Consider the following 15,273-nt stretch of genomic DNA (forward strand, 5'->3'; position numbering starts at 1 on the left):
TTTGGTGCTTCTTAAATTTATTTCTTACAAGAAAAAAAATAAAATTGGTTGACATGCTAAAGTCTAACTTTTTCATTACAGATGGTTAAAAATGTGGAATAGATAACCCTGAACTTCTCTACGATGCTAGAGAGTAACCTCCGAGCTCCATAACCTTACTTAAAATGGATCTTATAAAGGTGAACTGTTGTGGAGGTTCTCCTTACAAAGACCTTTCATTTGATATCTTATGGGCCACCTAACTCAACCTGTATTGAAAGTTATGGTCGTTTAAAGTTGACCCAAAACTTAACGGAACCTAGGGATCATTCGTCCTCGAATGACAACTGGACTGGGTATGGAATGTGGTTACTCTTACTAAGGTCTGAGTCTAATGGTATTCTCTTACTATATTCAAGCTTAACCCAAATCTTTAGGTTCGGCTTCTATACCTCTCTATAGGGAATCTCATCCCAAGACTATTATTCTTTACCACCACATTGGGCTCATATCAAGAACCACCTAATGTTTAACAACACCACGTCAAACTTAGTACTCTAATAACTCCATGGACTCCTAATAACCAACTCCTTAAGAAGTTCTCATTCTCTCATCATATCTTCCATACCAACTAGAATTTCCCGCATCACTACCCGGAAGCAACTAAGGGTTCTCATTTAACTATTTCTCATAGTAAAACCTCATCCTGCTCATTTATAACCTTAGACGGAATTAACACACCATCACTATCACGATAAGATAATTAACCTTCTCTCTCCAACATCACTCCATTACTAAAAGGACCTCTGAAAAGATATCTCCCATACTCTTTGGAACTCATTACTATCTTATTCTCAATAACTTGACTTGATTTCTCATCTTGTCATCTCCCCCTCAGGTATAAAGCTGACACTTGAAAGCTATGGACCTATCTCATCATCTCTAACTGGTTTACATGCTCTTTTACTACACTCGGGAGAAGTTTATCTCATGACTACCGAACTCTCCATAAGCAGGTACTAAGACCTCTTTCTAAGGTATTTCTCTTAACCTCTTCTAATTACATACCATCCCGATCGGTACACCTCTTAATGCTCTTGTTACTCTTGTGACTTATCCACACTTCACTGTCCTTATCTAAAGGTTGGGTCTCTCACTCGTACCACTCATATTTATTGCAGCTAATCACCTCAATTTCTCACTTGCTCTATGTTAAGTCATCTAGATCAAATATCAAGACTAACATCATCACCCTCATGTTGCCATTCTATTGGTCATGACACTCATCTCAAATTCAAGCTTAATGTTTATTACTAAACCCGAATATCAATATGATTGCTTGCCTACTATACTAACTCACTACTACTATGCACAAATTTTAGAAACACTCGTCCACTAGGATCTTATGACTAGTAGTCAATCCTTACCTCTCAGTCTCTATACTCACAAAGTACCATCACATTCCATTTCACAACTTACGTACTACATACTTACTTACTGCACATTACCTTCCAAATAGTTCTATCATCCTCTGAATACCATGGGATTTCCCCTTCAAAGTTCATAAGCCTAGCTTGAGTCTATAACCTCATGAATACTTTGCTATCCGATTCCACACATATATTTGGTATCCTCTAACACGATGACACATCGACATCAAATCTATTCTGGTTAAAAAATATACTCTAACTCATCTTGACTAGCAACTATTCCTCTTCCTTTTATCAAGAACTCTCTACAACAATATCAATGGTTTGATATATCTCTAGAACTATTTTTAAAGATATCACTTATAACTGATTGGTACACAATTGCAATAACATAATCTGCCCCATCACTATCCCTTTTGTGAGATTACTGAACATCTGTATACTTTCCTCTAACTCTGGGAACTTTCACTACTATTGCTCATAGCCTCATAACTCATACTATCTCTTCGGGTGAAAACGCTACCCAAGCTTCACAACACCTCCTTATAAGGATCTCAACTGAAACAAGACTTAGAGAAGATAGTACAACTCGAATTTTAGGTCAAATACATGATTCATAAGAATATGAGTGCATTCCTTCGAAACTCAACACTTAACTAACTCATAGGCTCCTCTCAATCCCCTTTGTAGTCTCATGACTTCCTCAAGACTTTTGCTAAGAGTAACTCATCGGTAATGAACTGACTTTCCTTTTCAACCACCTCTAGTATGATGGGTAGTCAAATGATTCTTAGAAATGTATGAGTACGAATAAAGCACTATGATATAGCTCTATTGCACGATTAAGAGTATGAAAGAAGGGAAATTTTTCTTAAATGCCTGTAGTCCCTTGTTAATAGAAGTGAGACCCTCAGAACCATAAACAAGACCCTACTGACATGGCTTCATAGACAACATAGTACACTTTAACTCTGTACTCTGATGCCAAGTTTGTCACGACCCGACTCTACACCCTAGACGTGGCCAGCACTCGAGAATCATTGCTGGTCCCCAAGCGAACCCTCATCATGGCTGACTACAAGCGGAAGACTAACTCAAGCATACAAAAGATTAAAAACCGAATTAAATTCAATAAAGTTGTCTTTAAAATAATTAGAACAATACTCAATAGAAAACTCAGAGTTTGTAAAAACAACATAAAGAAGATACATACTGAAAACTACTCAATTTTGTCTATCTATGAAGCCTTTACTATTACAGAAGGATATCGGGACAAGACCCATGTCATCTTAAAACTACTAACTATAAGATAAAGGTGAAATCCTCTGGAATATTGATAAATCCACAAATTGGACTCATTTAGGGCTTTATTTTGATAAGAATAGTGTCCTCGAATGCTTATTTTGTCTAAATATCTGATGAAAATTCTTAAGTTACAGGTATTTGAAGTTTTAATGAAAGCATGGGCACTTAGGCGCAAAAAGGAACAAAAAGATTGAAAAGAACGACGAAGCTGAAACCTGAGCATCGCCAAGCACACTTGGTGATTCGCCGAAGGGATTTACTCCGCCCTTTGTTCCAGTACGCGAAGCCCTGAAGGAGAAGTATCAAAAAGGCGATGAAAGGAGCAGTTGGCGCTCCGCCGAATAGTTCCGCGAAGCAGTACTATACCGCCCAATGGTCTAGAACTTGAAGGTGCTGAAGGCAAGCACAAAACGACGATGAGACGGACGAAGGGCGAGTCACCGAAGTTATTCGGCGACATCGACTAACTTTGCCGAAAGATCCGCTAGCGCTATTTTCTAAAGTCTACAAATACTGAACTTATTATTATATTTAAGAGTTGAACTTTCATTTTAATTTCCTTAATAGAATAGTACTTTTTAGATATTTTCTCTCAAGTTTGGAGAGGGTTTTTGGGAACTTGAAGAAATGAGTTCATCTTCCCCAAGTTAGAAGTGAGTCTTCTTTATTCTTCTTTCTTTGCGTAAATTAAGGTTGAATTTCTTATAACCATTTGATTTTACTATCATTTTAGGTGTATTATTTTATTTCTTGATATGTGGCTAAAACCCCCCATTCTTGGGGTGTGATTTAGCAAATATGTGTTGATATTATTATTGGGTCTTGCTTGCTGATAGGTTAGATGTAGTTTAATGGTGATTTCACCTAGTGGTTATGGTTTAATCTAAAGGTTTGTAGTTGCAAATACAAAGCCACTCATGTGTTTTCGACTTGCCCGAGAGGGAGGTCGCGAAACCAAGACCACTAGACTGATGGCCTAAGGAGTGGGTCGACATGAGGTTCAGCCCGAGAGGGTGAGCCCTAGTCCCATATTCTAACACTCAGCTTGAGAGAGTGAGTGGGGTAAGGTGTAGGCTGGTCTTCATGCGACAAATGGGTGTCCGAGAGGAACGCATTTGAAACGGGGTAAGTTGCCCGAGAGGGAACTTATTTCCATTTAAAGCTTAGCCTAGTCACTATTATCTTACAAATTTCTTATCAAAAGCATGTACCCAACTATTTATATCAACTTGTATTGCGGTCATACCCCAAGAACATTTCCCCATACTTGATTTTCTTGTTAATCTTCGCTATTTTTACTATTTGTAACAAAACCCCCAAATCGATATTTGACACTTTTGTGTCACCCCTTTTATTTACCATGTTTTTGTTCGTTAATGTCTTTAGCTACGTCTAGTTAGAGATAAATTTTATTTTTCTATCAATTATCAAAACCACTCCCTTGGGACACGACCCCAACCTTTAGTTAGGTGACTATATTATCGACAACCGTAGACACTAATACGTAGGTTAGTGTCATTGGTCACGATAAGCATCAAAATGGCGCCGCTGCCGGGGAGTGGTGTTATTTGAAAATTTTTAGATTAGTAGAATTTTTGTTCTTCTTAGTTGTAGTTCACTAATTTAATTTTTAGTTTTGTTCTGTTGATTGTGTAAACATTTCAGAAAGCATGACTGTTAACGGTAGTAACAGGAGCCAAGTAGGCCATCAGGACGACATTGGTAACCTCAATGATGTCCAAGAGCCCAACATCAAGGATCCACATCTCATGGGAGGTGTCAGAGCCATCCGTTTACCTCCAACAGAGGGAAATGCGGTGTTCCACATAACAAGCACCATGTTGCAACTTTTGCAACTAAAAGGACTTTTCAGTGGATTGGCTCATGAAGACCCACATGAACATCTTCGAAACTTTGTGGATGTGTGTGAACCTTTCTCGTTCAAGGACATCTCTCAGGAATCAGTTCGATTAAGACTATTCCCTTTCTCATTGATAGGGAAGCTTGCAAGTCGCTAGCCGAATTACCATGAAATTCAATCACTTCATGGGAGGAGCTGGTCACCGCATTTAATGTGTGATTTTCCCTCTATAGAAGATGATGACTATTCAGGATAACATCCAAAGCTTCAAGCGTCTGAATGGAGATCTTCTTCACGAAACTTGGCTCAGGTTTAAGAAATTGGTGATACAATGCCCGACCCATGGTCTACCTGATAATGTGCTCCTTCAATACCTCTACCGGAGTCTATACTCAATGAACAAAGGTGTAGCTGACCAACTCTCGCTCGGAGGCTTAATGCAGCAACCATACACGGTAGCAGCTCAACTTCTCGATGGGATGGCAACCATCAACAGGGTGTGGTACACTCGCGAAGACCGGGTCTCACCGGTCACATTTCATCTATCCAAGGAGCAGGTTGAAAAAGATAATGAGAGAGACCAAAACATGGCCAAGATCATGACGCAGCTTGACATCTTATCTAAAAATGTCATGGGGGCTGGTGCCCGTGGTGTCAATGTTGTAGGAGTCGGGGGTGAGAATCTTGAGGAGATAAAGTTTGAAGCCATGTATGACGAGAAAGTAAATTTCCTAGCTAACCAAAGCAGGGGCTACCGTTCAAACTACCCAAGGCAGGGTTGTAATCAAGGATGGGTTAGAGACGAAGGCTGGAAAAATCGAGATCATGAATGAAGGGACCGTAATCCAAATTGGAAGGATGGGGAGAAGGATAGATATGTGCCTCTCCACGAGCGTCAGAAGCCCAAGGATTCGGAAGGTGGTAGGTCTAAGGATGTGCTCTCGCATATCCTAAACAAAGTTGAAGGGTCAGACAAAATGCTAAAAGGTATGAAAGAAGATGTGTCTACCCTCTGCCAAACTGTCACCTCTCATTCAGTTTCAATCAAACAGTTAGAGACCCAAATAGGTCATATCTCGTCTCATCTCAATCCGCGACAACAAGGGGGTTTGCCTAGTGACACTATGGCTAACGCAAAGAGTGAGGTCTAAAGGTTAACTTGCGTTGTGCCGCGACGTTAACTAAGGCACTGTTTGGGAGGCAACCCAAAACCATTTACTCATTTTTTTATTTAGCTTGATAAAATAATAATGTCTTTTTGTACAGATGGAGTAAGGAAAGTGCTTGAAAAGATGTATGGAGGCGAGCAACAGTTCAGTTTGGCGGATCGCCAACGAGTTTGGCACACCCAACCATTCCCAACATTTGACGCAATACATCTTAAAGGTTAAGTCTGTAAAACTCGGCGGAGTATGAATTTTGTCGGTGCATCGCCAATCCAATTGGCGATCTTGATCAAGGCCACCAATGCATTGCTCACCTGAACTGAAAACACTCTGATATTTGGCGAGGACATTAGATATTCGGCGTTTTGCTGAGTGATTGAGCGAGATCGACTGACATCGCCGAATGAGCATAAACTGGACGGTCACAAGCCACAGGTTTAAAAGTTCCATTTCATTCACTTTCTTTCACTTTGTTTTCACAAACTCACACTCACACTTTAGTAGTATATTTCTAGCACTTTTAGAGTATTACGTGTCAAATTGTGCTCGGATTAGGATCACACTGCTGCCTAGCAAACCAATACTATCTAATTCGGCATCAAAGGTTGGTAATCAAACTCCTCAGTTATTTGATCAGACTTTTAACGTATTTGCATAATCACTGACCGTAGAAAATCTATGTTAAGTTTCTGAGTCACTAGGATTGTATGTAATATCGATTAAGACTTGATATTCTCTACGTGATTTGAGGGACTACCACTTAGCTTTGCTTTGAAGTGGACTTTTAAGCAGTGAGAATAAAAGTCTCTTTGGGTTTTCGTTGAAGTCGAGTTATATAAGCGTAAGTTGCACTATCTGGGGTTGCGGGGTGAAATTTGAAAGGATGGGTTGAAACTAGACACGTTGAGCTGATCGTCGAGATGAACATAATCCACCAAACTACTCGGCGGTTCGCCTAATGTCCCCATTCCGCCTTTAACTGAATACTTTATGTATTAATCAATCTGTGACTTTTGGTGGTCAATTTAAATCGCAAAATATATTCGGCGATTCGCCGAAAGATCCCTTGCTCGCCCTTTGTCTGCGCCCTTGTATCAGTTGTACATCACTTTCAACGATTGACCTAATAGGATAAGTACTTCGCCAACTAGCTTGGCAAAGCATTTCCACACCCAGAAACACCCTTTCTCTCCGGTTTGAAGTGCTATCTAACTTATTCTCAAAGTTTTTGCAGTAATGGCTAGATCAAAAGTCGCAGGGAGAAATGATCCACTCAGACACATAAGAGCACGAGAGCTCAAGAAAGAAGAAAAGAAAGCAGAGCTAGCCAGAAAAAGGAAATATACCAATGAAGCTAGAGTAAAGAGACGAATTCCCATCGACCCTAATGGGCCTTCATGGGCTCGAAGTTTTGTTAATGCAATACGGGACTTCGGAGCAGCTCAGGAGATAGATCAGATAATTGCAGCTAATCTTGCTATAGAGGCCAAGGTAGAGGCAAATAATACTCCGGATATTGATGCCCATACAGATGAACTGACCTATTAGCCAGGATCACCTCTTTACCTCCCGCTCTATCTTATTATATTTTCTACTTTTGGATTCCTATTACTTGCATTTAAGGACAAATGATCTTATTTATGGTGGGGTGAGGCTCACCTTTTTGTGTGCTTGTTTCAAATACTTGTGTTTTGTATACATTTGGGTTGTCTGTTTATAATTGTGTTTAAAACTGCTTTTGCGATTGTTTGAGCTTATGGCTCTTTGTTGGGTTTAATTGCAAAATGATTTTGACCCTTCCAAATTTTATTGAATTTTTCGCACATTTTTGCCACCCCTCGTGAGTTGAATGTGACTGTTCTTTTGCAAAAAATTAGGTCTTGGTTTCAATCAATACCGATGACTTAAATAGTGCTTTCAGTTGAACGAACTTGAATGTATGGCTGCTTGTTTCAGATGTTTGTGTTTTGTATTTGGGTTGTCTGTTTATAACTGTGTTTAAAACTGCTTTTGCGATTGTTTGAGCTTATGTCTCTCTGTTGGGTTTAATTGCAAAATGATTTTGACCCTTTCGAATTTTTTTGAAATTTTCGCACATTTTTGCTACCCCTCGTGAGTTGAATGTGGATGTTCTTTTGCAAAAATTTAGTTCTCGATTTCGATCAATACCGATGACTTGAATAGTGCTCTCAATTGAACGAACATGAATGTATCGCTACGATGTGGCCAAATGAAGTTGCATAGACAATCTGTGAACTCTTTGTATCTCGTTGTGACTAGCCATTTATCGAATTGATTCTCTTGCTTTGACCGTTGCACACTAGCGAAAGTGTGTAGTCTTGCTTAACTTAAGTGTCGATGCCTTGTGTGATTAACTTGCTTTGAACCATGCATGAATAAACCTAGAATTTTCCCTCTTAGTCTGGTTGATTTAGAAATGTGTCCTCTTGATATGATCTTAGGCAACTTTAAAGAGTGTGAGCTAAATTTGACATATACCTCTTTTGTGGCCTACCCGTGAGTGTGTGAAACTCTTTTTGAACACCCTTTGAGCCTTACCTTTCTTTGGAAGAACCTTGATGAACCCTAGACCTCACTTGACCCACTACCTATAGTCCTCTTAATTTGTGGTTTAGTGAATAACCAACTTAGGCCAAAAGCCTAGGTTGGGGGTGTGGTGAAAAAGAAAAGGAGAAGTTAAGAAGTGCAGGAAAAGTCCCCCTTAACCCATGGTGTTGCAGAACAGTGGAAACCCTTTCAATTAAAAAAAGAAGTAGAATAAGGTACGAAGGAAGTCGGGTTTCCAAGCAATCCAAAAAGGTGAATAAACAGGTGACTTAGAAGCACTAGAAAAAGAATCGATAAAGGAAAAGAAGGGAATGCCCTGAGAATACCACATCCCACGAGGAAGGAGCCAGTGAGCCTAAATGACCATACCTTTGCACTCATCCCCATTACAAGCCTTAGAAAGACCTTTTTGATCTTCAGTAAGCCGAATCGAAAGTCGATTGGAAAATAAAGGCAAACCTATGGGTAAAAACATGCATTGTGTTCCTCTTTTTTTAGTGTGAGCGTTGCATCTGATTCCTGATCTTGAATTGATTAACCTCTATGTGTGAATATGGAATCATTCTTCATGTGAGGGCATTTAGATACTTTTGGTCGAGCTTAAACTTGCACAAGTAACAAGTATTGCGAGCACGAGAATCTCTGGTAATAGTGTGTCACAACTTGAATCCTTGAGCACACAGTTGATCTGTGCATAAGTAATTTGAATCTTGTTGTGTATGTTCATGATTGAGTCTTGTGTAGCACTGTTTGAGACACCCTTTTTGAATGGCTGAACTTGAGTTTGCCTGAGGACAAGAAAAAGTTTAAGTTGGGGGTGTTGATGAGTCCACAAATTGAACTCATTTAGGGCTTTATTTTTATAAGAATAGTGTCCTTGAATGCTTATTTTGTCTAAATATCTGATGAAAACTCTTCAGTTTCAGGTATTTGAAGTTTTAGTAAAATCATGGACACTTAGGCGCAAAAAGGAACAAAAAGGCTGAAAAGAACGACGAAGCTGAAACCCGAGCATCGCCAAACACACTTGGCGATTCGCCGAAGGGATTTACTCCGCCCTTTGTTCCAGTACGTGAAGCCCTGAAGGAGAAGGATAAAAAAGGCGATGAAAAGAGCAGTCGGTGCTTCGCCGAATACTTCCGCGAAGCAGTACTATACCGCCCAATGGTCCAGAACGTGAAGGTGCTAAAAGCAAGCACGAAATGGCGATGAGACAAACGAAGGGTGAGTCACCGAAGTTATTTGGTGACATCGACTAACTTCGTCGATAGATACGCTAGCGCTATTTTTTGAAGTCTATAAATACTAAAATTATTATTATTTTTAAGAGTCGACTTTTATTTTAATTTCCAGAATATAATAGTACTTTTTAGATATTTTCTCTCAAGTTTGGAGAGGGTTTTTGGGAAATTGAAGAAAGGAGTTCATCTTCCCCAAGTTGGAAGTGAGTCTTCTCTATTCTTCTTCCTTTGCTTAAATTAAGGTTTAATTTCTTATACCCATTTGATTTTACTATCATTTTAGGTGTATTTTGTTATTTGTTGTTGTGTGGCTAAAAACCCCCATTCTTGGGGTGTGATTTATCAAATATGTGTTGATATTATTGTTGGGTCTTGCTTGCTGATAAGTTAGATATTGTTTAATGGTGATTTCACCTAGTGGTTGTGGTTTAATCTAAAGGGTTTGTAGTTGCAAATACAAAGTCACTCATGTGTTTTCGACTTGCCCGAGAGGGAGGTCGCGAAACCAAGACCACTAGACTGATGGCCTAAGGAGTGGGTCGACATGAGGTTCAGCCCGAGAGGGTGAGCCCTAGTCCCATATCCTAACACTTAACTCGAGAGAGTCAGTTGGGTAAGGCGTAGGCTGGTTTTTATGCCGAAAATGGGTGTCCGAGAGGAATGTATTTGAAATGGGGTAAGTTGCCCGAGAGGGAACTTCTTTCCATTTAAAGCTTAGCCTAGTCACTATTATCTTACAAATTTCTTATCAAAAGCATGTACCCAACTATTTATCTCAACTTGTATTGCGGTCACACCCCAAGAACATTTCCCCATACTTGATTTTCTTGTTAATCTTCGCTATTTTTAATACTTGTAACAAAACCCCCATATCGATATTTGACACTTTCGTGTCACCCTCTTTATTTACCATGTTTTTGTTCGTTAATGTCTTTAGCTATGTCTAGTTAGAGCTAAATTTTATTTTTCTATCAATTCTCAAGACCACTCCCTTGGGACACGACCCCAACCTTTAGTTGGGTTACTATACTATCGACGATCGTAGACACTCATACCCTAGGTTAGTGTCGTTGGTCACGATAAGCATCAAATATAAGAAGGCTCACCAAAGCTGACTGGAACAGCCCATGACCTCAACAAAATGCCTGTTAATGATCTTGAATACCTATATCTGCATCATGAAACAATGCAGGCCAAATGGCTAAGTACATGGAATGTACGAACAATTAAGGGGAATTCTAAAACATAAACATAAGCTTAAACTAGTGGAAAAGAAACATTCTTACCTCTTCTCAACTCAACTCAACTCAAAGAATATTCAAGGATAATCAAACTTACTCAACTCAAAAGTACTCAAGGATAAGATACTCAACTCAGTGAAAAAAGGACTCAACTAAACAACAAGGTACTCAGCTCAGTGAAACATAACTCAACTCAACTCAACTCATTTCAATATAAGGCAGTGATAGAAATGCAATATAAAGAAAGCTTTAAAATATGCAGATAACAACTCAGTGTATTGAAAGACACAATAGTAACTTAGCTATGTATATAAAAATACAAGTAACTCTATGGGAGATTCTCTAAACGACAACCATCATTGTAACACCTTGATCTCAAAACGAAGAAAATCCTAGTTTTCAGAAAATCGGGTGCTAGTACCAATGAAACCACCCACAGACCATAGGTGGGGTTCCATCGTTAAGGCCCAAGTCTTAATAGTCTCTGATCCCACCCACGGTCGACCAGTACGGTCCGTGGTTGGACCTACAGACCGTAGGTCTAACCGTAGGTAAGGGTTAGTAGCCAGTTAGAGAGAAATTGTTGTTGGGTAAACTTTGAATGGTCAAAACCCTTAACAGAAAAGGAATTAGATGGCCCACGACCTACCAAATGATAGAAAATTGAATCCTCTTTCCAACGCCACCAAGTTTATTAAAATCCCATCTTCGAGTAAGAAGTTATGCTCATTTTAGTGAAGCCCTGTCGGGCAGACTTCACCGACGAACCCAAACGATGGCCCGTAGGTCAAACGACGGACCATCGTTCCCTCCATGGATGGGCTTCATCAGAATTAATTAAGGGTCGTTTTGGTCCTTTCCCCTATGTGTTGGGCACCTAAACTATCCCATTTAACCCCTAAACTACGTCCCTTTACTCAGATTAAGCCTAATAACCTGGTCAGAACATAACCAAAACCTTTATTAACTAAAAAATCATCAAACAAGAGAAAAAAGAGAAGAAGCAGTCGACCAAGCCCTCTCCAAGAATGCAACAAGTTTTCTTCAGTTCCAGCCCTGAAATCGAAAGATATCTTCGTGAATTTCGTCACCATGTATGTGGGATTTCACTTGTGGGTTCCTTTAACCCATTAGGTCCCTAGATTTCAGTCAGATTCTTGATTCTCTATATCATGTTAATCCTAGGGTTTCTAAAATTTCAGAATTTATGTTGTGATTCATTTAATAAACTAATCCAAATCAGATTATCATATTTCGTGGAATTGTTGCTTAGTTCTTGCTTGAAAGTCAGAACCCTAGTTGTGTAGATTCGTTTAGTTTATGAATTGCACTTGCTAGGTCAGATTATTCAGATATACATACTCTAGTTAAGAATGCTTCATTATTAGTACATTAGTGTTGCATTTTCAATTAGCATTTCAGATTATCGAGCTATCCAATTATTTTAGTTATTTTGTGTTTTGTACATTCTATTGGGAGTAGGATTAATACCGAGTTGGACTAAGGCTCAGTCACCATCATAGTCCTAGAACTACGTGCCCCCGGTGGTTAAGTCCCCACTGTGGGTATTATATTTAGTGATCACGCCAGTCATGTCTCTCTACCCTTGGCAAGGTATATTGGGTCCTCTCGATGAGGCGTAAACATCGGACTCTACATTTAGCTCATGTGGTTTTGTGTCGGTTATTCGTAGCTCCTACAAACAAATTCTAGTGTATTGACAAGGTTATAAGTTACAGTTTAGTATTCAGCTCCAGTATGTTATAAACTTGGTCATTACATTCAGTCAGTTCATATTCAGCATGTTTAGCATATTTATCATGTTCAGATTATATCATTGCTTTATCACTTGTTCTGTTATATGTTTTATTCAGCTTCATTCTATCCTGCAGCTCAATACCTTTCAAGTATTGACGCATACTCTACGCTACATCTTTTCGTGATATACGTTCAGGTCCTCAACATTCATATCACGTATAGATCGATTCCAAATCTTCAGTTCATCTGCTTCAGTGGTGAGTCCTCATATTTCAAGGATAATAGACATGTTTCTATATTTATTCTTTTTATTTCAGTTTTTTAGTTTTTCCTAGATTTAGCTTGGGCATGTCCCAGCATCTCTAGTCAGTTAGAGGCTTTATTTCAGACATAGTTAGATTCAATTTTAACTTTGGAGTTTGATATTTCAGTTGTCATTGAACTCACAGATTATTTTAATTAGATAGTAATGGGTATTCCCCATCATTCCATTTTTATGATGATTTAAGCTTCAGCACAGTACTTTCTTAATTGAATTATCCTTAAGTATGCTCATGATATGACAGCAGGGTAAGCTTGGGGTCATTCATGATCCTAGGTCCCGTGTCCGCATCCTGGGGGTAGTTTCCGGGCGTGACGAACTTGGTATCAGAGTACTAGGTTTAAGAGTCCTAGGATGTCTGAAAAGCCGCACTAAGTAGAGTCCTTTTCATGGGTATGATGTGCACCACATCTAATGAGAGAGAGGCTATGAAGTATTTTAGGAAAACTTTACTCTTTTTGTTATTCTTATCGTGCGTTGGTATGATCTTCTTTCTAATCCATTGTTATGCGTTTAAGATCATGTCTCCTCATAGAGCTTACGCAAGGATTGCTAATGCACGCAATAGTAATGCAGTTCCTCCAGTCCCAGACCTTTAGGTTTCGAATGCAGAATTTTGAAATGCGATTCAATTTTTGGCTCAGAGTATGACAAACCAAAACAATCAGCAGGTTCCAGTTCCTACTAATAGAAATGGTGGATCAGTGGCAGCAAGAGTTCGAGATATTGTTAGGGTGAATCTGCATGAGTTTTTAGGGTCACAAGTTGGTGAGGACGCACATAATTTCATTGATGAGATTAAGAAAATCTTTGGAGTGATGCAAGTGACTGGTAGTGAAAGGGTGGAATTGGCATCCTACCAGCTTAAGGATGTGGCTCACATATGGTTCACTCACTGGAAAGACAACAGGGGCTACTCCAGTCGGTGACCCAGTAATAGCTAGACGGGTATACATAAATTGCCCTATCACAATCTCTTAGAAAGTCACCTCAGCAGATCTTGTAGAGTTAGATATTGTATACTTTGATGTCATTCTAGGCATGGATTGGTTACATTCCTGTTATGCCTCAGTTGATTGTAGAAATAGGATCTTTCGTTTTCAATTTCCAGACAAACCAATCTTAGAATGGAAGGGTAGTAGCTCAGTGCCTATGGGTCGATTCATTTCTTACCTTAAGGCCAGAAAGATGATTTCTAAGGGTTGTCTCTATCATCTAGTTCGGGTTAAGGATTCAACCTCTAAAACCCCAACTCTTGAGTCAGTTCCTCTAGTAAATGAGTTTCCAGAAGTGTTTTCAAAAGATCTTCTCGGAGTTCCTCGTGAAAGGGAAATCGACTTTGGAATTAATCACCTTCCAGATACCCAGCCTATTTCTACTCCTCCTTACAGAATGGCTCAAGTTGTGCTTAAGGAATTGAAAGAGCAGTTGAAAGACCGTCTAGATAAGGGCTTCATCAGACCCAGTATTTCCCTATGGAGTGCACCGGTGTTGTTCGTGAAAATGAAAGATGGTTCTCTCATAATGTGCATTGACTACTGATAGTTGAACAAGGTCACAATCAAGAATAAGTACCCTATCCCCAGGATTGATAACTTGTTTAACAAACTTCAAATGGACCTCAGATCCAGTTATCAGCAGCTTAGAGTCAGAGATAGTGACATTCTGAAAATAGCCTTCAGAACTCGGTATGGTCATTATGAATTTGTAGTTATGTCATTTGGACTAACCAATGTTCCTGCAGCTTTCATGGATTTGATAAACAAAGTGTTTAAGCAGTATTTGGACTTGTTCGTTATCATCTTTATCAATGATATCCTCATTTACTCTAGGAATGAGGAAGAACATGCGACTCATTTGAGGGTTGTCATGCAAACTCTCAAAGATCGCCAGTTATTCGCTAAGTTTAGCAAATGTGAGTTTTGGTTGCAATTCGTTGCTTTCCTTAGGCATATTGTGTCTAGCGAAGGGATCTGAGTGGATTCTCAGAAAATAGAAGCAGTGAAACAATGACCCAGGCCTACCTCTCCTACATATATCAGAAGATTCTTGGGTTTGGCAGGTTATTACAGAAGGTTCGTGGAAGGATTTTCATCCATAGCTTATCCATTGACTAAGTTAACTCATAAAAAGGTCAAGTTTCAGGGGTTAGATGATTGTGAGAAGAGTTTCGTTGAACTAAAAACTAGGTTGACTACAACTCCTATTTGGACTCTACCAGAGGGTTCAGATGGTTATGTTATTTATTGTGATGCATCCAGGGTCGGCCTAGGTTGTGTGTTGATGTAGCAATGTAAGGTTATAGCATATGCTTCTAGACAACTTAAGGTGCATGAGAAGAACTATCCAACTCACGACCTCGAGCTTGCAGCTGTAGTATTTGCCCTTAATATTTGGAGACA

This window comes from Solanum verrucosum, unplaced genomic scaffold (genome assembly GCF_900185275.1).
Source record: "Solanum verrucosum unplaced genomic scaffold, falcon-dt-bn FXZP01000958.1, whole genome shotgun sequence".
NCBI classification, from domain to species: domain Eukaryota; kingdom Viridiplantae; phylum Streptophyta; class Magnoliopsida; order Solanales; family Solanaceae; genus Solanum; species Solanum verrucosum.